The following is a 26,961-nucleotide window of genomic DNA, read 5'->3' on the forward strand; positions in this document are numbered from 1 at the left end:
GATATTTAAGGAAAAATATAATTTTTTACAGTGGCAATATGATGTGAGAAAAGTGGAAAAAGAAAAATATAAAGATTAAGAACATAATGATAGTACTTTGACAAATAAAATAATTATATGAAAGAAATCAAGAAAAGCAAATATATCTTTACAAATAAAAAAGACAAGAAATATTGAGTTACTTAAGCAGATTGGTGAAGGAAGACAGTAGTGTAATCAAAAATAAAAAAATGTAAAAACAGAAACTGAAATAACTCGGGAAATGATTAGTGATTGTGTAGTACAATATGCACAAGAAATGTTTAAAGAAAAAATAAGGTGGTGAAAGAACATGGAAAGTAAAAAAAGTTAACAGAAAAATAGAGTTGGAATAGGATATTTATTTAAATGAACTAGATAAAGTAATAGGACACATAAATATAAATTTAGCTGCAAGATCAGATGGAATACTATAGGTATGAATGTATAAAAATTTAAGGAATTGGCAAAAATATTTCTTAAAGATTGTGAATGAATTGTTAAATGAAGGTTTTATGTATAAAGAATTATGTAGTGGAATACTTAAATTCATGTTTATGAAGGAAGATAGAAGACAATTAAAAACTGGAGAACAATAGTATTGACAGATAATGATTATAAGAGCTTTAGGAAAAATAATACAAAAGAGATTTGAAAATAAATTGAAAAAATAGTAGGGAAAATAGTATATATAGTATAAAGGGGAAGGTTTGTCAAGACTTATCAATGATAGACAAATTATGTATCATATTGTGAATAGAAAAGAAGGAGAAAAAAAATCATGATAGGAGACCTTAATAAACCATTTAATATAACTGGGCATGAAATCTTATGGGTAAGAATGGAATAATATAATATGCATATCTGTATTTAGTAATAATAAAGCAAAAATACTTGTAAACGGCTGCTTAAGTCAAGAGGTACATATGAAGAGAGGTGTAAGACAGGGGTGTGCAATGAGTTGTATACTCTTTGCATTATGTATGAATGTGATAGTATGTGAAATGAATTACAAAATGAAGGAGGTGGGGTATATAACACCCAAAAGGTTAAGAATTTCAGTTATGTTAACATATGCCGATGACATAATAATTGCAAAGAACAACATTTGAAAAAAGTAATACTTGGCATAGATGAGTGTCTAGAGGTGACAGGGATGGCTTTAAATAAAGAGAAATGTAAAGGTTTAGGTGCTATAGTAAAGGAGTAGGAGATATATATTTTACACTGAATGAAATTCCTGTGTCAGGTGTAAAATTTAGGAATAAAAATGTAAGTAGACTTCAATGTAAAAACAATAGAAGAAATAAAACAAATCTATCTTTTCTGGAGAACATATGCAGTATCATTCAGAAAAATGCTTATTTGATAAATTCAGAACTGATGGGAAAAATAGCATGCTTAGCAATTGTATTTATGTTGGCAACAGTATTTGAAAACGAATTATTACAGAACATTTTCCCAGTTATATGGGGTTCTAGATTAAACCCAGTAAAACAGGCATTTTTATGTAAACATGGAGGAAAGAGGTTTAGAGTTAATCAACCCAGTGGTATACGCTGCTTCATTACGTTTGCACAAAGTTTTAAAGTGGAACATGAAAATGATGATAGATTAGTACTAACACTATATAAATATAAGTATGATAAATTTTGGGGTATGGGAAAAAGAATAAAAGAGAAAAAAGTGTATAAATGAAGAAATAAAATGTTACCAAGAAAAAAATATTTGTGTGGAAAATAAAGATTGGTGGTATAGAAAAGGTAGAAACATATGTTATCAGAATATTTAATAAAGCATTACTATGTAAAGACATAGGAAACATTAACAGATGAAAAGTAGAGCTATAAAATGAGAAGCAAAAATGGTATAATAAGAAAGTAGGATATCAAACATTTTGTGGAAACTGGTATCAGATAAATTGCCAGTAAAAGGAAATGTGTCATATAAAAAGAAAAATTATAGAATATGTCTACATTGGCAAGAAGAAGAAACTACAGAACATGTGTTTTTGAAATTTAGATGAGTAAGAAAGTTATGGGGAAAACGATGTAAATATTTTTTCAAAGATATAAAAAAGAGAATAAAATAAACATAGATATTATTAAATTTGGATATTTTAAGAATAGAAGTAAAGAATATGTTAAAAGAATAGGGAAAACGTATTTTATATCATATGGGTTATATGGAATAGAAGAATAAATTAAACTGTTTAGTAGTAAATGGATTTTAGCCACAATATTAAATAAAATCAGATGGTGTTTTTGGAAAAAGGAGTGGGGGTCTGTATAGATGTAAATAGATTTGTATTTCTATATGTTTGTACATATGTAATCTTTTGTAAATATGTTGTAAATAAGAGTTATTTTTGTATATAAATAAAGGACCCCTACTCATTTTGATAAATGCAGTGGGATCTTTTAAATCCATTTGATCTAACATCAATTCATCCAGTTGGTAGCCTCAGTTTAATATCTCATCTGAAAAGTGGCACAGTCAGGAGTGCAACACTCCCCTTATGCTGCATTGTAGTGTCAGCAATCAATCAATCAATATATATATATATATATATATATATATATATATATATATATATATATATCAAATAGAGAAACCGTTAACTTCTTATGTAAGATCTATGTTCAATTTCTCTTTGCATTCTAACTTAAAAAAAAACATGATTCAAGCTGGTATTATTTATTTAAACCATGGCTTGTTAGCTCATTCATTCCATAGCTCATTCACTCCAATGGAGCTCAGGAAGTTTGAACTGTAACATCCAATGGGAGGAGCCTACACCTTTTGACTGAATCAAATTATGTCCTCACATTTCAAACAAATGTTCATATCTGTGGAACCACAAGGGTTATGAAATAAATAAAAATGGCAAATTCTTCACCACAAACTATTTTCATAGTGGTAGTACTCTTTAGGTTCTAGGTCTTAAACCAAATACTATGTCACATTAAACATAGTACCTATTACATTTGTAATATTTTGTAAACAACTTTTAATATCTCGGCAACCATTCAAGTTATACACATACTGTGAGCAGCAATTTATTCTTCTAACAAAGACATTTCCTATGAGGTTAAGGAGCTCTGTCTGCGCTACTTGATTGTTGAGATATTTAGAAAAATGTGAAATTATATCTATATAAATTAATATCATAAAAACAACAGTTAATATCTATTTACCTGCAGTAGACATCAAATATTAATGCAACTGAGTTTACCATTGTATAAGCTTTAAGAAGAAATATTTTAAAACCTTGTGCACAGCATGATTTAAGATTTATTGATGCAAATATGAGCAAGCAATATTTGATGCATAGCAGCATCAGTAGGATTTAACTGCAGATGCACCTGGAGGCATCACTCAGATGTAATGAGTTAATTTAAAACAAGAGATGAGTGTTTTCACCCTTGTCAGAGCTTTATCAGATCTAAGTTATACATAGCAGTTACAAGCAATGTATACTTTTCAACTTTCCATATAAAAAGCCACATAAATTGCAAAAAAAAGCTTTAATCCAAGAACACTTTATCTGATCACGTTCAATGACAGTGATTGGAAGAGTGGTCCACCCATAGTTTGCATCTTTATTGTGAATGTTATTATTTACTCCTTATCTATGTAAGTACAAATTCACTGTGTACCCGTCTGAAAATTTCCATGCTCAGGAAAGCTAGTGGGGGAAAGGGTTTCACATGCCAAATGAAATAAAAAGTGTAAACTGTGTGTATATATATATATATATATATATATATATATATATATATATATATATATATATATATATATATATATATATATATATATATATATATACACACACACACACACACACACACACACACACATATAACTGGACCTCTAAAGAGTGATCATTTAGCATGAATGAATGCACACAAAAATGAGCATTTTTTATTTTCTGTATTTTTGCAGAGGACAAGCCCCCCTACCTTCTGCTAATTATATATACAAACTGCAAAATTACACAACAGCAGAGTAAGGGCAAATTCATTTACCCTGCTGTACAGTGATCCTATTCAAAAGCCTGCTGGCAGAGCTCATATGAATGCTCACTTTTTTTTTAAGACACAAAAAAGGTTTTACTCATGTGATCATGAGAGCATTCACTCTTCTAAACACACACACACACACACACACACACACACAAATTCATATAGATGTATCTACATAAGAAGGGGTGAAAGTCTGTGTAATACATATAGGTAGTTGTTTTTAAGTAAATTCATGTGTCTCAACATGCACTCACCAAAAAAATTATTATTTTAAAGAGCTTTCTTCTATTTCTCTTATTAAAGTAAAGTAAAGGGCTTTCTCAGATCTTATTATGCTAGCAAGTATGAACATGATAGTTTATGCTACTAATCAGACACATGATAATATGAGCAATTCAATTTGGTATTAAATTAATCCTCAGACACCAAATGTAAGTAAAAGAGTTGCAATGGAAGTAAAAGTAAAAATCAAAAGTCTAACCTAAACTACATATAAATACTAAAATATAAATTAAACATGCAAGCATAGACATGAAATACCATCGCAAAAAAAAAAAAATGTTATTTTGTTTTTGTAAAATCTCCTATGTTTCAATTTTTTTTAATTCGAGAATACACTCAATGGAACATGTACAGCTGAGTCAGGGCTTCCAATAAGCTTTAAGTTGAAACTGTCATTTACATTCTTTTTTTTCTCTTATTTCCCTTTCAGATTCCCTTGTAATAGGCCTGAATTGAGTATCTCAATTACATGAAAAGCAATTCTTTCATAGTTCATAGGTTCATAGGTTTATACTAGGCTATCTGCCCTAAGGCATTTATAAGCCTAGCCCAAAGTTTTGTGGCTTACGCCACCCCTTATATGAAAAAATACTGTGCCCATTAGTTTGTTGTGCCTCTGTCCAGCAGTGATACAGAGATGATTCCCAGGGTAAACCTACGATCTCCCATCCACAGGTCAAGATTTCTCTTGAACAGAGCCAGCGAGGTGCTCTGCCTCACATGGACCGGGATTTTATTCCACAGCATAGGGAGTCTCTGAGTGATAAATCTATCCCTCCAGCACATCCTATTTATATCCGTGCTGAGGTTTAAGTCGCTTGCTCTAGTGGTTTTGGTGGATTTGGATTTTTTGAGGTGGAGCATGTCCATTAATTCCGGGTTGGACATGGCCTTGTATGTCAGGCACATGTCACCTCTGAGCAGATGGTATGCGACTGAATAGAGCTGGAGTTTCTTCAAGCTGGCAGCATATGACAGATTTTGAAGTCCCTTTATCCTTTTGGTGAGGAACTTTTGGGGTCTCTCCAATTGCTGCAGATGTCGGGTGAGATACATCCCGAATGGGCCATTGTACTCGATCATTGGTCTGATAAGTGAAGAGTACAGGGGAACAATGATCTCACTAGATCTGGATGTGAATCCCTTCATGATCAGGTGGGCAATGTAGAAGGTCTTTCTAACCACTTTAGCAACATGAGTGTCAAAAGAAAGGCCACTGTCAACCTGGGTCCCCAGGTCCCTGATAACCTCTTCTGTGCTTAGTGGATTGCCACCTATATGGTAGCTTGGGGTTACCTTGTTTTTCCTGAAGGGTATGACTATACATTTTTTGTTGTTTAACTTCAGGCCATGGCTCTGGCACCAGCTATCTGTTTCCATGAGTCCCTTCTGAAGGATATCCGTGTCCAATGCACTTTCCACTATGGCGCCCAGTTTGCAGTCGTCTGCAAACTTTGTCAGCCAAAGTCCTCCCATGTTGGCCTGTACTTCTGAGAAGTAGATGCCGAACAATAGGGGGCCAAGGACCGAGCCCTGTGTGACACCACTTGTGACCAGCTTGGAGTCTGACATAGCGCCAGCAACTCTAACCCTGTGGGTTCTGTCCTTAAGCCAGTTTGCAACCCATCTTGTGACATATGGGTTTACATTTAAGCTGGTAAGTTTTTCTACAATACCCGAGTGGGGTATTGTGTCAAAAGCCTTTGCAAGGTCAAGGTAGGCTGTATGGACTGCCTTTCCCTCATCAATGGCCTTGGTGACTGTTTCGAAGAAGTCGACCAAGTTCAAAAGGCATGATCTGCCCTTGACGAAGCCAAACTGGGTCGGGTCCAATGTCTGCAAGTCCCCTATATCTTTGTTTATGAGCTGCATTATGATCCTCTCCATAGCTTTGCAGACTAGACTTGTTAAGCTTATGGGGCGGTAATTACCAGGGTCCGTAGAGGCACCGCCTTTGTGGAGTGGGACCACAGTTGCCGTACACCACTCCTTGGGCATGTATCCTGTGGTAAGGCTGAGATTAAACAGCTGCCTTATGTGCAGGTTTAATTCCTCATTTAGCTCGTGTAGCACACAGCCGGGGACACCATCCGGTCCCATTGATGCTGTGTTTTTAGCTTTAGAGAGAGCAGCTTTCACCTGCGAATTTGAGATGTCTGGGAGGCTACACTCCGCTGGGATAGTTATCTCTCCTTTAGGGGGGGAGAGGTGGGTGAAGTTTGCACTGAACCTGTCTGCCAGTATGTTGGCAATGTCTGTGGGTTCAGTGATTTTTGTATCATTTTGGACTAATTCTGAGCATATCTGGGAGTTTCCACCCAGGTTCCTAACATAGCTGAAAAAGGCCTTATGATTGTCCTTTGAATCCATGGCATTTTTCTCTCAAAATTGGCCTTAGTTGATTTTATGAGTGCTCGTATTCTTTTACTAATAATGATCAGGGTGACTTCCCTTTTATGGATTTTGTTCTATCATGTAATAGCTTTCTCCTCTTATTGTAAAGTTTGTTAATGGCTGGGGTCCACCAGATTGGACATTTGCCCTTTGTGGAAAGAGTCTTGGTTTTATTTGGGATTGCCTGATCCATGCAGTCCTGGAGGTGTTCATAGAAGGCATTTGTAAGGGCTTCTGCAGCTTGGGTTGTGGTTTTCACTGGCTCAGGGGCCTTGAAGGATACCACACCAGTCTTGAGTAGTGTGAAGTTTGCTTTAGAGAAGTTCTTCACTGTGGTCTTTTTTGTTTGGGGTGGGGGCGGGATGTGGATTTCCAGTGAGATTAGTTTATGATCAGATCTCACCAATGAGGGATATACTTCCGGTGTGGAGCATTTTGTCCCCATGTTTGTGATAATGAGATCTAGTATATTTTTTTCCTCTCATGGGAACAGTGACTAGCTGTTCCATGGCATTTGAATTTATGAACTCCAGGAACCGTTGGGCTAGAAAGTTAGGGCTTGAGTAATGTTCCCAGTCTATATTCGGGTAGTTGAAGTCACCCAATATGGTGGTGTTTGTAGATACATTTATACCCTCCAGTGTCTTCAGGAAGGCTGTGTGGGGTTCCTGAGTTTGAGAGGGTGGCCTGTAGCATGCTACAATTTGTAGAGCAGTTTTGCCTATGGTTAGTTGCACCTGGATGGTTTCCGAAGCTTTGTGCATTGCCACCAACCTGGAGGTGTGGGTATCCTTTATGAATATGGATACACCCCCCTTTTGTGGTGTGGTCCGGGTTTTGGGGCCGGAACGCATGATATGAGGTAAAACCTAATAGTGCCGGGGTGCTCTCAGGAGCCTTGAACCAGGTTTCAGTTACAGCACAGACATCGATGTTCTCCATACTGAGAAGGGCCTCAAGTGCGTGCATTTTGAGATTTAGACTTCTGTCATTGAGCAGCATTACCCTCAGTTTCTTCCCATTTTTGTTTTCTAGGGTGGTAGGTTTAGAATTTGAGCTTTGCCTAAAAAAGGCACTATGGGGGTGGCAAGAGCCTTAGCCAATATCCGGAATCCCAGGGGTGACAGGTGCAAGCCGTCCCTTGCGAAGCAGCGTGGCTTGTTAAGCATGTCATCCCAGGCAGACAGACACTGGATCCCCTTTGAATGACACCAGACATTAAGCCAATTGTTAAAGCTGATCATCTTGTCTCTATATTGTAGCATCATTCTTGGTGAAGGAAGGATACTGCTCAGGGTCAGGGTCATACCTGCCTGGGCTACATAATCAGAGAGCTCCTCTATGTCTCTTTTCATGTAGTCCAGGGAGGTACGTCTTCTCAGGTCGTTCACACCAGCATGGACAATGACTGTGTCATATTTGTACTTGCCGTGCAGTGACCCGAGTGCTTGTGTTATGTGGCGGATTCTAGCACCCGATAGGCAGCTTACTGTGACCCTCTCCTTGTTCAGCCTGGTGAGTGGGACGTCAGTGTGTCTGACTATGGAGTCACCTATTACAAGTATGTTTGGTGTTGTATTTGGCCTTAAGGGCTGTGACTGCTTTGCACACTGATTTTGTGGTTTATGTGTTGCTTGTGGGGTGTCTTGAGGTAGCAGTTGTTTGGGTGTCTGCTTTGGAGGCCTCTGCTGTTTAGGTAAATTTTACTCAGAGCCTCCGAGTATGTCTTTGTGTGTTTATGTGTTTGATTCAGTGGTGTGGTAGCATTATGTGAGGCTGGTTTTGTGGTGTGTGTAGTTGCCTTCTCCTCCTGTCTGGTCTTGCCAGTCCTGAGTTGAGAGAGCTCAGCCTCCAGTTTGGCTAAATAGCTGCATCTCTCGCAAGTATTTGTGTTATGTGGGAGGAGGAGAGGGTTGTCTGTGTACATGAGGCAATTGTAACATTGCCTCAATATTCCCAGATTCACCAACTGGGCAGGAGAGGACGCCAGCATCTGGCCCTTCGACATGCTAGAAAAATTAAGACGTTAGGTATGAGACTGAATAAGAGAGGACTTATTAAGGAAGTGGGTACTCCTGGGGGGGGGGGTTCACAAGTGAGGGACTTTGTATAATATAGAAGTGACAAGTGCTGAGCTTTTTGAGCTTTTTTTTTTTTGAGAAAAAAAAAAAATCTTTTAGGAACAAGTGTTGCGCTTTTTAGTCAAGGGATATACTGTTTAGGTTACTAGTAGAGCAGTTCTAAGGGAAAAGAATGAAGAACAGAATTTATGGAGCCAGAAAAAGTTTAACCTTGTTAAACCGGCGCTGCCCGATACTGCTGTAGTGGCAACCCGACGCTAAATCGCGCTAAAGCACGCTTTATATCAGGGGGCTGGAAAAGGCAGGAAATTACCCAAAATGGCCAATGAACTACAAGTTACTGTCTTAAACCACTCCTCTGAGGACAAACAGGCAGCTCAGTACTCCCCACTCCCACTGGTGAGTATAGAAACTTCCCCCTGACCAAACAAAGAAAATGGAGAAGTACAGGAACCAAGACAAAGCCCAGGGATGAGCAAAATCTGATCACTGGAACAAACTAGCCAGGAAAGTTAGGAGAACAAGAATATTTTTTTGTTTGTTTTTTCAAGTTTTTTCACAGACAGAACAGAAAACACAATAAATGCTTTGCTTTTCGATTAAATGCTATCAAAAGCTAGTACACTTGAGTGTATTAGCCTGTAGTTTAACTTTTAAGCAAACTTAAACTAAGAAGTGCAACCAACAATTAAAGCTTATAAAAACAGGAAAAACAGGTAATACCACTATAAAATAGACAGAAACAGTCGTCGAATAACACAAATGGTCGAAAAATGCAAGAAAAAATACTTAAAATCTGGAAAGTTGCTTTTTCTGTCTTCTGCTGCTCTAGGAACTCTGCTGGATACCACGAGGAGCTGTGCTGAGTTCTGGCAGATCTGAGCTTGTCTATACAGTGGGTTATTGAAGTCCTTAAGCCTGATATCTGAAAAATGTTTCATCACTCTTATTTTGAGAGGGTTAATTGTTTTTCAGCATAGGATGCTTTGCATTTAGTGAAGCCACAAAGTCACTATTGCAGTTATATGCAAACATATTTTTTTTTAGTTTGTACATATAAAATAGTTATTTTGGCTCATAAATTCACAGCATCTACACCACCAGGGAGGGAGGCGGTGCAGGGAAAAAGATCCTTCCTGTAGTTCTGGGGATGCAGTAATTTATTTTTCATTTTCTACCCAGCTTCTAGTATTTCTTTCTTTTCAATAAACGAAGGATGGTTGAGGGTCCACAACATTAGTAATGAATAGTATTTGATTTCCTCTTATGATACTTCAATTTTCAACCACTTTTCTTTTTATTACATATAAATCCTTGGAATATATTTTGATCATACTTCTTTTATGTTTATTTTCTTCACTGATACTTGGTTGTGTGGCATGTGACGGTTTCCTTCTGGGGGGGGGGGGTCAGCAGTGGTGGATCATGATTTGTTGAGGAGTTTTATGGGTCCCAGTATGTTGGCAACCAGATTCTCATTGCATCCTACTTCTAGAAAATATTGCTGTACTTGACCTAGGTTGGTGAGAAAACCATGCATCTCTCCAGAGACTGACTATTCTAATCCCTTGTGATTTGATGCCATTTTTCTTAGTGATTTTGGGGCGAATGCTATTACCATGTAGAAGTAGATTCACTCATGTAGGTTGCCAGTTAAAATCCTTTTTGAGGTTCTCCTCATTTCTGTCCTCATAGATGATGATGTCCAGGAATTCCACCTTATCATAACTTTAGAGGTTAGTGAAGTGTAAACCAATCGATGGTGTCTTCAGTGTAGATGAAGAAGTTATGCAGCTTGTCCGAGGAGCATTTCCATTTAATAAAGATATCAGTACAATGGTAGTAACAATCCACCTTTGGGATTCATGGGAGGGTGGGAGGTTTGTATAATGGTTAGGGTGTTTACCTTACAGACACAAAGTACAGGGTTTGATTCTTTCATGGGGTAATTGGCTAGGCTTAAAATGATCCACCAAGGCAGTTAGCCTAGTAGTAATCTATGAACCTATGTATTGATGGAATTCTGAGAAAAAGGTGGTGTTCTCTTCCCATCTAGCCAAGGCTATATTGGCTAGGCTGGGGGCCATAGCTACTCCCATAGCTACCCCCCTTGATTATTTTTTACCATTTCTGATTGAAGTGAAAGTAGCTGTAGGTGAGTATGGGATGCCAAAAATGTGCAGTATCCTAGGGTGAGGGATTGTCAGAAAGCTTAACAAATCATTGTCTAGAAGTTCTTCTGAATTAAACGTAGCCAGTTTGATGTCAATGGCTTTATAATCTTTTGTGACTTGCTCAGTAGACAATCTCTTGTCAAAATTCTGATTCTTTGGCATCCCTGCATTTTTTGATTGTATATCCAAGTGTGTGTAATAGAGAATCCACCTCCTTGTCTACTTTCATAATCATTCTTGTGTTCTCTTTGCTGAGTTGCTTTAGAGCCAATAGTTCTTTATGTGTAAGGTTATATTTATTTATCTATCTATAGATGTAGCTATTGCTGCATCTATCTATATTTCTTATTCTGATCAATTATTTTTCAGTTATACATGATATTGCTATTAAATTTAACAAATCCTTTGCATGTAGGAAATCAATTTGATTTCTATCTATTGCAAAGAAACTCCGGAAAAATGTTTTTGCTTGGCTTTTATAGATAAAGGAATTGGAGCATTCATCAGTATTATTGATCTAGTTAATGAGCAATTATCAGACAATAAACCCTTAAAAACATTCTTATTTATTGCTACTATCCATTTAATTTTTCAAAATCCATACATGTGTGTCTAATCAGCTTTTCCATCTTTATAGGAAGTAATAAACATTATATGTATATATTTCCACATAAAAACTTTCTTTCCAGTATATATTTGAAGAAGTTTGATTAATTGACTTAAATAACAAGGTATCTTACATCTAGTGGGTCACTCAATCCATTACTATCTAAAAGTTCTAGAATTTTGCATCAAAATTATTATTGTTATTATTATTATTGTAACTGTTGTTATTTATAAATAACTTATATAACTTATACAAGCTTCCCCTATAGATTAATTTATCTTTGTTGATAATATTCATGTATTCATATATTCATATAATGGGGCAGTAGTGTTCTGTTCCTCTTTATCCATATTATTTACAGATGCATTTAATTTCTTATTCATGGGTAATATTAACTGGCTAAAAGTTTCATCCAATTTATAATCTTATTATCCTTTCCTTGTCTAACTATAGGTACGTTTACAGAACATTTCCATGAGAGAGGAATTATTTTGTCAGTTTGAATTATCCTGAGAATTTCATTCAGTATTTCTAAAAGATTTAATGGAAGCAGACTATATAATTCCATACTTAAACCATCTAATCTTGGAGCTTTACCATTTTCCCCTTTTTTAAAGCTGCTTTAACTTCTATTATGGTAATAGGCTAATTCGGCAGAGATATTTGTTGATCATTAAGTTTATTAGCAATGATTTTGTTCATAGATTCATAGCTGAGTACTAGGCCAATGGTCCTGGAGCCTTTACAAGCCTAGCCCATAGGATTACCCTGGCATTGTGCCACCCAACCTTAGTTCCCAGTGCCTCTGTTGAGTAAAGCCACTGTAGTGATCCCTGGGGTGAATTTTCTATTTCCCATCCACTCATCAAGATTTCTCTTGAAGAGGGCCAATGAGGTGCTCTGCTTGACATGTATGGAAAGTCTATTCCATAGCATGGGCAGTCTCTGGGTTATGAAACTGTCCCTCCAGCATGTTCTGTTGATTTTGGTAATGAGGTTGAGGTCTCTGTAGCATGTGGTATGGAGGGATTGGGGATTTCTTTAGATGTACCATTTCCAACAGAGCTGGGTCAGACATGGCTTTGTAAGTCAAGCAAAGATTGCCTCTAAGTAGGTGATATGAGACAGACAATAGTTCTAGTTTTTTGAGTCTGTCCATATAGGGCAAATGTTTAAGTCCTAGGATCCTCTTTGTGAGGTACTTTTGCAGCCTCTCCAGTTCTTGCAGGTGTTTAGTGGGGTACATGCCAAATGGAGCATTGTATTCAATGATTGGCCTAATGAGGGAAGAGTAGAGGGAGACAATGACCTCTTTCTTCCTGGATGCAAAACCCTTAGTAATGAGATATGCCACATAGAAGGACTTTCTGACCACAATGCCAATGTGGTGGTCAAAAGAGAGGTTGCTGTCAACCTGTGTTCCCAGATCTCTTATAATGGGTCCCCTTCAAACCATCGAATGTTTAAAACATCGAAGTTCAGATCATCAAGACCAGAACATAGAGTTTTAAAACATCGAAGGTTTGAAGGGGAAGAAAAAGGTAAGTGTAGATGGGAGAATGTTTGTATTTTTGCAGGGCACCAAGGTGTCCTGCATACTGAGTGGGTCTATGTGCCATCTGTGTGATGGCACTACAGATAGGGTACGGAAAATCTCCTGTTTAGCTCTTCTGCATATAGCGCTAAACAGGAGATTTCCCTTTACTCCACTGTAGTGCAGTCTCGGAGTTGGAATATTAAAGTAGGGGGGTGTGGGGGTGCAGGGGGGCTTACAACTGTTAAAATGTATTTATATATATTTTTTTGGTTACACTTGTAACTTTCGATGTTTCAAAATTCGATGTTCTGGTCTCAATGATCAGAACTTCTATGTTTTGAAATTTCGATGGTTAGAAGTGGAACCCTTAAAATGCCTTCTGTGTTCAATGGAGTACCATCAATGTGGTGTTTCAATGGGCTACCATCAATGTGGTAATTCATGGGAACCAGGTTTTTCCCAAAGGGGATGACAACACATTTTTTGGCATTGAGCTTAAGTCCATGGTTCTGACACCAGTCGTTGGTCTCAGTGAGGCCTTTCTGTAGGATGTCAACATCACTTGGGGAGTTAATAATAGCTCCCAGCTTGCAATAATCTGTGAACATTGTCAGCTAGAGTCCCTCTGTATTGGCCTGGACTTCAGAGAAGTAGATACCAAACAGGAGAGGATGCAAGACCGAACCCTGTGGGACTCCACTTGTGACTGGACGGCAGTCTGACTTGGAGTCATGTACTTCCACACTGTGGTTTCTACCTGTAAGCCAGTTTGCAACCCACCTAGTGATATAGGTGTTGATGCTTAGCTTAGTGAGTTTTTCTGTGATTCCTGAGTGGGGAATGGTATCAAAGGCTTTGGGCAGACCAAGGTATGCAGTATGAACCACCTTGTCTTCATCCACAGCTCTGGTGACTGACTCAAAGAAGTTGACCAAGTTGAGCAGGCAATATCTACCCTTCACAAAACCAAACTGTGTGGGATCCAGAGTATGGAGATTCCCTATATCCTCGTTTATTAGGTACATGATGATGTGTTCCATAGCTTTGCATATTAGACTCATCAGGCTAATGTGGCAATAGTTCCCAGGGTCTGTAGTCACTCCTCCTTTGTGGAGAGGGATGACTGTAGCAGTGTGCCATTCTGTAGGGACAAAGCCTGAGGTGAGGCTGTGATTGAACAGGGCACACAGGTGAAATGCCAGTTCACTCTGTAGTTCATGCAGAACACAGCCAGGGAAAGTGTCAGGTCCCATAGAAGCTGTATTCTTGGCCTTGGACAGTGTTGTTTTAACCTGTGCAGCAGTAATACAGGGTGCCTGGCAATCTACTGGTACTGTGACTGTTCCTTTGGGGGAGGGGTAAAGTTGGCACTGAATCTGTCGGCCAGTATATTGAAAATATCTGTTGGCTTGGTATACGAGGTACCATTGTGCAGTAGCTCAGAGAAAATCTGGGTATTTCCATGGATATTCTTTACATAACTATAGAAGGCCTTGTGATTGTCTTTACTATCAGCTGGAATTCTGTTTTCATAGATAGCTGTAGAGGATTTGATGAGGAATCTCAGCTTTTTGTTGAGGCTGATAAGGGATTTTTTCCAGTCTTGGGACTTCACCTTATTCCACAACAGTTTCCTCCTTCTGCTGTAGAGTTTGTTTATAGCAGGGGACCACCAGATTGGCTTCCGTTTTTTAGAGGAGAGTGCCTTGATTCTACTGGGTATGACAAGATCCATGCATTTGTATATGTGTTCATACAGTGCATTGGTGTATGATTTGGCAGTTATGCAACTATTCTCCATGTTCATGGGTGCTGTGAAGTTAGCCACCTCTGTTTTTAGGAGACCAAAGTTAGCTTTGGAGAAGTTTTTCATGGTGGTTACCTTTGCAGGGGTGGGAGGGATGTGGATTTGCAAGGTGATTCATTTGTGGTCAGATCTAACCTGGGAGGAGTTGACTAATGGTGTAAAGCACCAGTCACCCATGTTAGTAATGACCAGGTCAAGGATGTTGCTACCGTTAGTGGGGGTAAGAATGAGCTGGTCCAGGGCATTGGAATTAATGAATTCCAGGAAATGTTGTGCAAGTGTATTGGTACATGAGTAGTTTTCCCAGTTAATGGAGGGGTAGTTGAAGTTGCCCACTATGAGAGTGTTAGGGTGGACCCTAATATTGTCCAGGGTGCTTAGGAAGATGGAGTGTGAGTCTTGGGACATGGTTGAGGACCTATAGCAGGCTACAACCTGAATCTCTGTCCTACACAATGTTAGCTGCACCTGAAGTATCTCAGATTCGTTATGTTGGGCTACCAGTCTGGAGGTGTGCACATCCTTTATGAATATGGAAACACCACCGCTTTTGGAGCTTCGGTCCAAGTTCTGGGGCCAAAAGGTGTAGAATGAGTTATAGCCTGGTAGTGCAGGGGTGCTTTCTGTTCCCTTGAACCAGGTCTCTGTTACGGCACAAATGCCAATGTTCTCCATTTTAAGGAGTGCTTTGAATGAGTGCATTTTCAGATTTAGACCTAGTGTTGAGCAGCATGACCCCCAGATTGCATTTGTTTGTAGCTGTTAAGATGGTAATTTGGTCTTTGGAACACTGCCTTAGAAAGGCATTATAGGAGGGGCAAGAGCCTTGGCTAGTATCCAGAAGCCCAGGGGTGACAGATGCAGGCCATCTCTGGCAAAGCATTGAGGTTTGTCAATCATGTTATCCCAGGCAAACAGATACTGGATCCCCTTAGAATGATACCAGAAACCTAGCCAATTGTTGAAATCAGTCATTTTCTGCTTGTATTATGGTATCATTCTGAGTGATGTTAGGATGCTGCTCAGGGCTAGGGTCATACCTGCCTGGGCTACATAATCCGAAGGCTCTTCCATGTCTCTTTTCATGTAGTCCAGGGAGGTACATCTCAGGTCATTCACACCCACATGTACAATGACAGAGCCATATTTGCACTTGTTGTTGAGGGACCTGAGTGTGTGTGAATTATGTGGTTGATCCTGGTGCCTGACGGGCAGCTGAATGTTACTTTCTCCTTATTCAGCCTAGTGAGTGGGACATCAGTGTGCCTCAATATCGAGTCACCTATGACTAGTGTTTTGGGCATGCTGTTTTGCCTTAGGGGCTTTGGTTGAGTGGAACATTGTTTAGGGAAGTTGTATGTCTCATGATTAGTGTTGTGTTGTAGTGGTCAAGTGTGTTTCTGCCTTGAACGTCTTTGCTGTTTGGGTAGATTTTTATGAGAGCTTCCACAAAGGTGGGTGTGTGGTTTGTGTTTTTATGTGAAGGCAGTGCTGGAGTGTGTTCTGGAGGGCTATGTGTTCCATGTGGTGTGGTGCAAGCGTTGACCTTCTCCTCTTGACCAGCTATTCTAGTCTTGGCTGCAGAGTGCGTGGCTTCCAATCTGGATATATAAGTGCATCTCTCACAAGTCTGAGTGTTGGGAGGTAAGAGGCTAGGGTTGTCAGTGTATATGGGGCAGTTGCTACATTGCCTCAGGATGCCCAAGTTCACCAGGTTAATAGGAGAAAGCATACTGAACTTTAGACATGCCTGGAGGGGTGGGCATTAATAATAAGTACTGGAGCTGTTTCCTTGTAGATCGTTTAGTGCTGGTAGCACTTTTGTATGCTACAATAATTGCTACAAGAAGTCTGGTAAAGTGCTAGACTAATAAGCTAGTAAATGTGCAGGAGAGGAGATAACTATCAGATCTAAGGGAAAATAATGTTAAATATTTGTAAGTTTGTAATCATCAGGATTATTATTTTTATAAGATCCTAGTGATGATAGGAGGTACTGACAGCTATGCCAGGAAAAGTAGGGCAGTGGATATGTAAAATATGCCAGCACAGCTTGCTGGAATTTTGCAAAAAAAAAGTATATGACATTTCTATTTCAAACTGATTTGTACAGATGCTTGTGTTGAAAATGTGTTTGTAAAGTTGCTTATGTTAAAATGTATCAGTGTGCCCTGCTGGAAAGAAAAAAATGTTCATGTATTATTGTAAATGAATTAAATATTTATGTTTCAATGGATTTTTATTATTGTAAGTGAATTAAATGTATATGTTTTAATGGAGGATACTGGAAAATAAAAGGTTAATCACAATCCTGCTGCAGCAAACTTTGCAAAATAGTTTAAATTAAATTATGCCATAAAGATTGCATCTTACAGTTCTGGTAGCAGCCAGAGACAAAATGTCTGGGAAACCAAGTATTAGAAAGTCTTCTTTATTGTCTGTATCAGGCAGCTAATTGCTACTCTGGGAGGGTTAAGGTTTGGAATTGTTTTATGACTTCCAGAGGCTGCAGCACATCGGAGCAAAGCTTTATTTGCATGTATGGTAACACATAGGTGCTAAAATCTTGGCAGCTTTTAGTGTTGGTGATAGTGTGGGAAGCAGAGTCAGATGACCAGATGTGTTGTCATTCTGTAAGCTATCCCAGAGATAATATTTAGATATTATATTGAGAAGTCTCTCAGTCCGACTCGGCAGTCTGTTTCTTGGAACATGACATAGAAGGATACCTCACTTACGTCATCATGCCTTGCTTTAATAAGTGACCAGTGAATAGTATTCTTAAGACCAGTCAGGAAAATATAGGAAATTAGTTAAGTTTTTTTTTTTGGGTGGCCACGGTGGTGCAGTGGTTAGCATTGTGACCTCACAGCAAGAGGTTCTCCGGTTCAATCCTCAGCTGGGGTGCCTTCTGTGCCAAGTCTGCATGTACTTCCTGTGGTCATGTGGGTTTCCTCCAGGTGCTCCAGTTTCCTCCCACATCCCAAAGGCATGCTGTAGGTGAATTGGATACTCTAAATTGGCCCTAGGCGTGCATGTGTGTGCCTTCTGTGGAAGGTTGGGCGCCGGGCTGTCAACTCAACACCATAAAACTCCACTGCCAATCATGAGCAGACAGGTGATCCACTGTGGTAACCTCTAACCGGGAAAAGAAGAAGTTAAGCACTGTTTTTCTGTCACTGTTTGAATCTTTCCAGTTGTTACTTTTAATATGTCCTGTTATTGAAATTCTGGTGTTTACTGTAAACAGACATTTAATACGTTCATGGTATTTTATTATTTATATTTAAACTATTCATTGTGGTTGGTCCTTTTAAAAATATTTAAGCTTTGAGAGTATTTGCATATATTTATTTGGTGATAACTCTGGCCACTCCTGAAAGCCTGGCTGTTTGGTCAACATTACCATTTGTATTAATATTAAAGGAGAACTGCACTCACAGACTCAAAAAGACATTTTTATTTCATCATGTGTTTGATATTTCCTATATTTTAAACACCACTCTGAGACTATTCTTAGGTTTTTAAATATTTGTATACATAATTTCTGAGTCTGAACACATGAGGCTAGCATCTTGAAGTGACCCTGTTTATTTAGTCTGCCTCTAGGTATCCCACAATGCATTGCTTGTCTATAAAAAATTACATCACGCACACCTCTTTCTTCCTAAAGCTCCTATCACTGCATTAATTTTACATGCATACACTGCTGTCTTTCAGTCAGTTTTAAGTAGCATTTCATGCCATTCAATGACTACTTAAAGCCCAAACAGTGTAAATGCCATGGAACAGACTTTCAAAATGCTTTTACTGCTGCTTCTTTTTGGAATGGCTGAATTGCAGTCTTTTGTGAAGCTTGAATTATACTACTTTGGCTCATCTCCCATCTCCCTTCACACCTACCTTCCCTAGAAGTCAAAGTGCTAAGGGTAATTTGAGCTGTTACCTGCTGTGATTGACAGCTCACAGCAGGAGACTTGACTCATGTACTATTTCCTTGTTCTTGCCTTTACTTTCTATATGGGTAGATGATGGACCAGGGAGCTGTGATATCATAGCATGGGTGGATTTTTAGAACAGTCATAGTGATGTCAGTTTGTGGAGGTAATTGGCCAGAAATCTACCTGTATTCATTCACCTTGATGACATACATGAAATGAAGACTGCAGAAAGCTTTTCCAGGGTGGGATAAATGTTTTTGAAAGCAAAAATACCACAGTACAGTAAGACACTGTTCTAGTGGAGAGAAACTGTCAATTTAAAATATTTTAAATTCTGCATTGTTGTTTATTCATAGGAGGGACTGTAAATAGGGAGTAAAAGGACACAGAACTTGAGCATTGAAAAACAGAATCCCATTGTTGTCCTTTAATTTCACTCAGTATAATTGGATACCCTTTTAAGAAACTTAGAACTGATTGATGGCTGTGAATCTACCTTATAGCCTGTGCAAAGTTGGTAAAGTGGGGAATCTCTGCCAGCCTTTCCCAGGTGTGTGTGTGTGTGTGTGTGTGTGTGTGTGTGTGTGTGTGTGTGTGTGTGTGTGTGTGTGTGTGTGTGTGTGTGTGTGTGCCTGTGTGTGTGTGTGTGTGCAAATTAAATCTCACCCTGTGTGTGTGTGTGTGTGTGTGTGTGTGTGTGTGTGTGTGTGTGTGTGTGTGTGTGTGTGTGTGTGTGTGTGTGTGTGTGTGTGTGTGCGTGCATTTTCAGCTAATTGGAACAGGGACATGAAGCTCTGGTTTCACAGAGATAGTGGTGGAGGACTTGGCTTGCACACTCGGCTAAAGACATAACTCTGCAGCTGTGCTAGTGTGGAGCCTTACTGGGAACCTGGGGAGAGACAGAGAGAGAAATCCAGACCCTGGGCTGAGTGTTCTCCCTGTGTGCTCTTTTGGGAACTTGTGCTTGATGCAGAGACCTGCGTGCATCCGGAAATACTGGGTGTATCCATTTTTGTTCCAAGTGAACGCCCTTCTCCATTGCCAGTGGTGAGGGCTTAGACTCCTTGATTACTGGCCCAGATTGGGGATTTCACAATCTTTATGGATTTTTTTAAAAATATTAATTGTTTCCTCTATGTCTGAAGTAATATTTCTGTGGGGATTTGGGATATTTTCTGCATCCTTGCTTAACATCTTACTTCTATTAGCTAAGCAATGTCGATTTTTTGAAGTCATCGCATAACTGAAATTTGCCCCTAGTCTCCATCACAGGAGTCACAATTGTCCTAGCTTAAAGCAAGTAAACTGGCTTGAACTGCACAACTGTCTAATATACTCAACTGACTAGAGCATGCAAACTCATTCATCATCCATACAAATGCCCTGCATTACAAAACTTATTACTACCCTACTGTCCAGCAAGGGACCTCGGTTCCAGCAACAAATTCTTATTAGACAGTGTGACCTAAATTCCTGGAAAACCAATACTAAAATTAAAAAGCTTAAAAACAGGTGAGTTTTATTTTCTTATTGCAGGGGTTTTATATTCTGAAACAATAGAAATTCCCTTTAAGTAAAATTTCTGTATTGGACTTTAAGCTTCAAAACATATGTAAGTATGCATTTATATTTTAAACTAAAACATTTTTGTGATAAGAAATATAAATGGCTAGTTTTGCTATTTTACTATATTTATAGTGAAAGATTTAAAATAATTCATTTAACTAAACTTATCAATGTATTTATAATGTATTTATATTAAACAACTACTTCCTGTAGGAGAATGTCATTAAATTATAAGCAGTAGAACTGGTAACTTTAAAACTATGTAAGTCAAGAATTTTATTTTATTTGTTTAACTTTGCTTAGTATAGGCATTGCTGGGTTAAATTATTTATTTATTTATTCATACATCTCAAGTGTACCTCATTGCGAGGAACATACCTCATTTGTGGTATTAAAAGGTTCATGTTCCTCGAAGTTCCACATTGAAAAGGTCTGCAACACATTCAGTGTTAAGAATTTTTTAAGTGAAATCCATGGTAAATAGAAATAAATTATATTAATTCACTAAAGGATCTTCTTTATAAGTAAAACCATCATATTTTAACCATCCTAGACTAGACTAGGTTAGACTAGATGGAGAATCAGCATGCTAGAAGTAGTATTAATATGTTTGTACCCCTGATATTGTTTATGATCAACTTATTTTTTTTTTTTTTTTTTTTTTTTTTTTACTACATCTCCTTTGTACCATTTTCTAGTATAGGAAACTAATTTGTTTTGTTTGTTCTTTAGTTATATGTATTGTTTTGTTACTGAGTCCTATGTATTATCGAAATGCATTATATTCTTTCACTGTGGAGCTTTTCTCCCCGGGCCTCCGCTGAAAATGGACATGTATCCAGTCGGACTTTCCCGGTCAACAAATGTGAAATAAATAAATAAAATAAATCCTATGACCTTCCTAGCTGAAGTTGTTAGTAAGCCATTAGTACGTGCTCCACATTTTGCCATTTGTTCCACATTATGAGGGCTATTTTTCCTCTTTTTAGAGATAGAAGGTTGAGAGCTATGTATTTATTTGCATTTGTTTTCTGGGATGGTCCACTTGGGCCAGAAGTGCCCAGTTTCAGTGGAGTCCTGGTGAGAAAAGCTCCACATACAAGACATTTTACATACAATATCAAATTTACATTAATAAATACATTTAGTACATATTATTGGCAGCTTATACAATTGGTGAAAAAAACAGTATATAAGTAATTATTCTCAAATCAAAGATATTATACAAGCAATACAGAGTATATACATGAGAACATTCCATATGAGTAGTTTTCAGCTAGCAAAGTTTATATAGGACATTTCATGTAGTGGGTGCAGAGCAGATATAGGAATTAATTAGAGACTAGGTACTTAAACTTTTCACACATTTAGGAGATATAATAGCTGAGCAATAGGCTATATGAGTCCTGTTGCAGGAATCAGCAACGTCAGTGGATATTGTTGCAGATGTAAGTGGTGGTATGATATTACAGTAGGCTGAGAGAGTACTTGAATGTCTCACCTGGTTCAATGGTAGGTCTATAAGGGTTAGAAAGAGAAGGAAGTAGACAGGAGGGATCATTGGTAAGACAATGAGGGTTAGTAGAAGAGAGAAGTGGACAGGATGGAGAGGTGGAGTAATGGATGTGAAAGGAGGATGCCAGAGTAGTAGAGAGGGGGTGAGAATACTTGTGACGGTTGAAATTAGGTTATATGAGATGTGGTGTTAGCACATGTGCACAGCCAAGATGAGGAGAGGTGTTGTTTCAGAAATGTCTTGAAGAGGGTTACTGAGCAGGTTGATCTAAGTGTTGGGGAGAGGGAGGTCCAAAGTTTTGCGATGGTAAAGGATGCCAGATCAAAGTAATATGTAAATGAGAAGTGTTAAAGTGCTGGTAATTTTTTTTTCTTTCTTTGTTCCTGTGTAACACTTTCCTTTCACAGGTAATTTGTGAAGCAAATAAAACTTAAAAACGGTCAACTTGCTTCTTGAGCTGTGCTGAAGAAAATCTAGGTCAAAGTTCATCACTAATGTCTGTGAAATCAGAAACAAGCCATCTTTTATTTTTTTTAAGTATATATGTCAGAATCTACACAAAATATATTTTGTTTCTTAGAAGTGAAGAATTGGTAAAACAAAAGCATAGTTAATGCTTTATATTGGGTTGTTGCTGACATATCATTTGTTTACAGTTTACTGAATGTTAATAACTTATGCTGTATTGTTATTAACTCTAACTGTACATGTTAATGGAAAGAAGTAAAGTTAGATGTTTGTTACTTATTCAAGCAATTTAAAAGAATTAAAAAGAATGAATAATTTACAGAGAACATTAGCAGCTACCTTGTGCTGTGATTGGTCATTTTAATAATTTCATAAGTCAGTACTGAAATGTGAGTGTTATATTGATTAATCAGTGCAGCTATTTTGATAGAAAGTAGAGCAGATTTTTCAATATGCTTGAACCAGAGAAGGGAGAACAGGATCTGAATTAAGCACATTGTAACTTTAGAATACAATATAGACTACAATTTTTTTGACTCCATAGAAATAGTAAGACATTCTCTGTGACCACAATAATGTAGATATTTTTATGGATTAGTTTAATAAGCTAAAGGATTTTCAAAATATGTTGATATTCATCATATTAAGGGTGTTACGCAATTTTCAGATATAGACACCTGTATTTTAAAATTAATTTCTTTGATATATATATATATATATATATATATATATATATATATATATACATATATATATATATATATATATATATATATATATATATATTAGCATTAAAATATATGCATGCATTGAGTTTCTTTTTCTATAATAGTTTAGTATGATAAGATTACCTGTCACCTGTAAGTTTACCGTTATCTTTATATCTTCTGGGCTCACTTTGTTCTTCTTAGTTATTAGAGATTTAGCTATAATAATGTTGAAAGAGTGAATAATTTAGGAGTATTTAATGGATAATGTATACTATTATTACATAAATAGCTACATTGTACACTCTTTGTTGGATTATTGAATATTTGCGAGTAATAGAAGAGGATTAGCCTGAAGAGTAGCCTGATTAAATTGTAACTGTTATTCTAAGCCTTTTGGTTTAAGCACTTGGGTTTCAGGCCAGTTGTTTTACATTAAGAAGGTTAGTGGTCTGCACTCTTGTGGCAGGACAGGTAGTTTACATCCTTCTAATTTGGGAGTTGCTGATTGAAGGCTTAGTGTTTGTTATTCTAAAAGTGCCTTAGTTTTGGTTTAAGCACTTGGGCTTCAGGCCAGTTATTTTGCATTTAGAAGGTTTGTGGTCTGCACACTTGTGGGAGGAGAGGGTAGATTCTGCCCTTCTGAGCTGGGAATTTCTAGTTAAAGGCTTATTGTGCCTTCTTATTTCAACTGTTTCATTCTGAAATCGATGTACCTTGTTTGCTGTCATATAGACTAGATTCAGACCTGCTGAATCTAGCTTTATTTGTATAACTTGAGCACTAATCCAGGCCATCTTTTTTGGAGAAGGTTCCTCTGCACCCTAGTGGTCTGATTGAAGATTGCTGGAACAGGGCTCGGTTTTTAGCTTTTTTATTGCTTACTTGGTTAAATTGTTGAAATCAGTTTGCTTGTTTGCTACTGTTATAAAAATAAAAATGCACTTTATTCATCTACTTTTACTGTATTTCTGTTTCTTCCTACTTTATTATTTTATCTTGCTTTTTCAGCCTATTCATAAAAGTACTCAATTGCATTTATTCTGCTGAATTTATTACTGCTTGTTAGTAGCCTGATTAAATTGTAACTGTTATTCTAAGCTTTTTGGTTTAAGCACTTGGGATTCAGGCCAGTTGTTTTACATTAAGAAGGTTTGTGGTTGCAGTCTTGAGGCAGGACAAGTAGCTTATGACCTTCTAAGTTGGGAGTTGCTGACTGAAATCTTAGTGTATGTTATTCTAAAAGTGTCTTAGTTCTGTTTTAAGCACTCTGGGCTTCAGGGCAGTTATTTTATATTAAGAATGTTTGCGGTCTGCACTCTTGTGGGAGAAGATGGTAGATTCTACCCTTCTGAGCTGGGAATTTCTGGTTAAAGGCTTATTGTGCTTGCTTATTTGAACTATTTCTTTCTGGAATCGGTATGCCTTGTTTGCTGTAGCATAGACTAGATTAGTCCTGCTGAATCTAGCTTTGCTTGTATTACTTGAGCACTAATCCAAGCCATCTTTTTTTGGAGAAGGTTCCCCTGCACCCTAGTGGCAGGAGTGTGCAGCTGGAGCTTGTCTGATTGAAGACTGCTGGAACAGGGCTCTGTTTTGAGGTCTTTATTGGTTAATTGGTTAATTTCTTTAAATCAATTTGCTTGTTTGCTACTGTTATATTAAAAAAAAAAGGTCTAGCTTTTTTTCCCCGCCTTTCCTGTTACTAAAGTAGTCCAGATACAGATTTGCTATATTCAGGACTGTATTGTAGTTTTTAGTTCCCCAGACCTTTCTGTGTTAAAGGGAACCCTCTCAGCTTACCAGTGGGAATGGTAAGCATTAAGTAGCCTATCTACCACAAGAGAAATGGTTTCTAGATCCTTTTCAACTTTCTGCTCTAAAATCCCATGTTTGCACCGGTTTGCACTCAGTGCAGCACCACTAAGCTAGGGTAAACTATTACCCATGCTAGAAAGCCTGCTCTTCAATTTTTCCCTTAGATCTTTCTAGTTCTCATCCCTATTGTATTTAACTAGCTTATTCATCTAGAACTTCATCTGGTTTCTTGTAGCAATTATTGTAGCACACATAAGTGCTAAAAGCACTAAACATCCTATAAGGAAACAGCTCCAGTACTTAATAATAATGACCATCCTTCCTGGCATGTCTAAAGGTCAGTTCCCTGTGCTTTCTCCTATTAACCTGGTGAACTTGGGCATTTGTACACAGACAATTCTCGCTTCTTACCTCCCAACACTCAGACTTGTGAGAGATGCACTGATATATCCAAACTGGAAGACATGCACTCTCCAGCCAACACTGGAATAGCTGGTCAAGAGGAGAAGATCAACACCTGCACCACACCACATGGAACACATAGCCCTCCAGAACAACCACCATGACAGCTCTCACATAAAAACACAAACCACACACCCACCTTTGTGGAGGCTTTGAATAGAAATCTACCCAAACAGCAGAGACCTCCAAATCAGAAATGCACTCGACCACCATAACACAGCACAAATCACAAGACACATAGCTCACCTACACAGTGTGCCCCTCAACCTAAGCCCCATGAGGCAAAACAGCTTGCCCAATACATTAATCATAGGTGACTCAATAGTGAGGCACAAGGATGCCCCACTTACTAGGCTGAATAAGGAGAAGGTAACAGTCAGCTGTCTGTTGGGTGCCAGGATCTGACGCATAACATACGCACTCAGGTCACTCCACAACAAGTACAAGTATGACTCTGTCATTGTCCATGTGGGTGTGAATGACCTGAGATGTACCTCCCTGGACTACATGAAAAGAGACATGGATGAGCTCTCAGATTATGTGGCCCAGGTAGGTATGACCCTAGCCCAGAGCAACATCCTACTGTCACCCAGAATGATACTGCAGTACAAGCAGAAAATGACTGACTTCAACAATTGGCTAAGTTTCTGGTGTCATTCTAAGTGGATCCAGTATCTATCTGGTTGGGAAGACTTGATTGACAGACCTTGATGCTTTGCCAGAGATGGCCTGCATCTGTCACCCCTAGGTTTCTGTGTACTGGTTAAGGCTCCTGCCACCCCTATAGTAACTTTTTTAGGCAGTGTTCCAAAGACCAAATTACCACCGCAACAGCTATAAATAAATGCAATTGGAAGGTCATGCTGCTCAACATTAGAAGTCTAAATCTCAAGATGCACTCACTCAAAGCACTCCTCAAAATGGAGAACATCGACATTTGTGCTGTAACGGAGACCCGGTTTAAAGCAGCAGAAAGCACCACTGTGCTACCAGGATATAACTCATTCCACACCTTTCGGCCCCAGAAAATGGACTGAAGCTCCACAGGTGGTGGCATCTCCATATTCATAAAGGATATGCACACCTCCAGACTTGTAGCCTAGCATAATGCATCAGAAATACTTCAGGTGCAACTAACAGTGGGTAAGAGAGCGATTCTGGTCGTAGCCTGCTATAGGTCACCAATCATGTCCCAAGACTATCATTCCATGTTCCTAAGCACCCTGGAATCTATTAGGGTCCAACCCAAAACTTTCATACTGGGTGACTTCAACTACCCCTCCATCAACTGGGAAAACTACTCATGCAGCAATACACTTGACCAACACTTCCTGGAATTCATTAATCCCAATGCACTGGACCAGCTAATTCTTTCTGCCACTAGAGGAAGCAACATCCTTGACCTGGTAATTACTAACATGGGAAACCATTCCTCAACCCCAATAGTCAATTTCTCCCTGGTTAGATAAAACCACAAACTAATTACCATAGAAATCCACATCTCACCCACACCACCAGCAAAGATAACCACCATGAAAAACTTCTCCAAAGCTGA

Source organism: Protopterus annectens, chromosome 3.part0 (genome assembly GCF_019279795.1).
Source record: "Protopterus annectens isolate FY-2018-M chromosome 3.part0, PAN1.0, whole genome shotgun sequence".
NCBI lineage: Eukaryota > Metazoa > Chordata > Ceratodontiformes > Protopteridae > Protopterus > Protopterus annectens.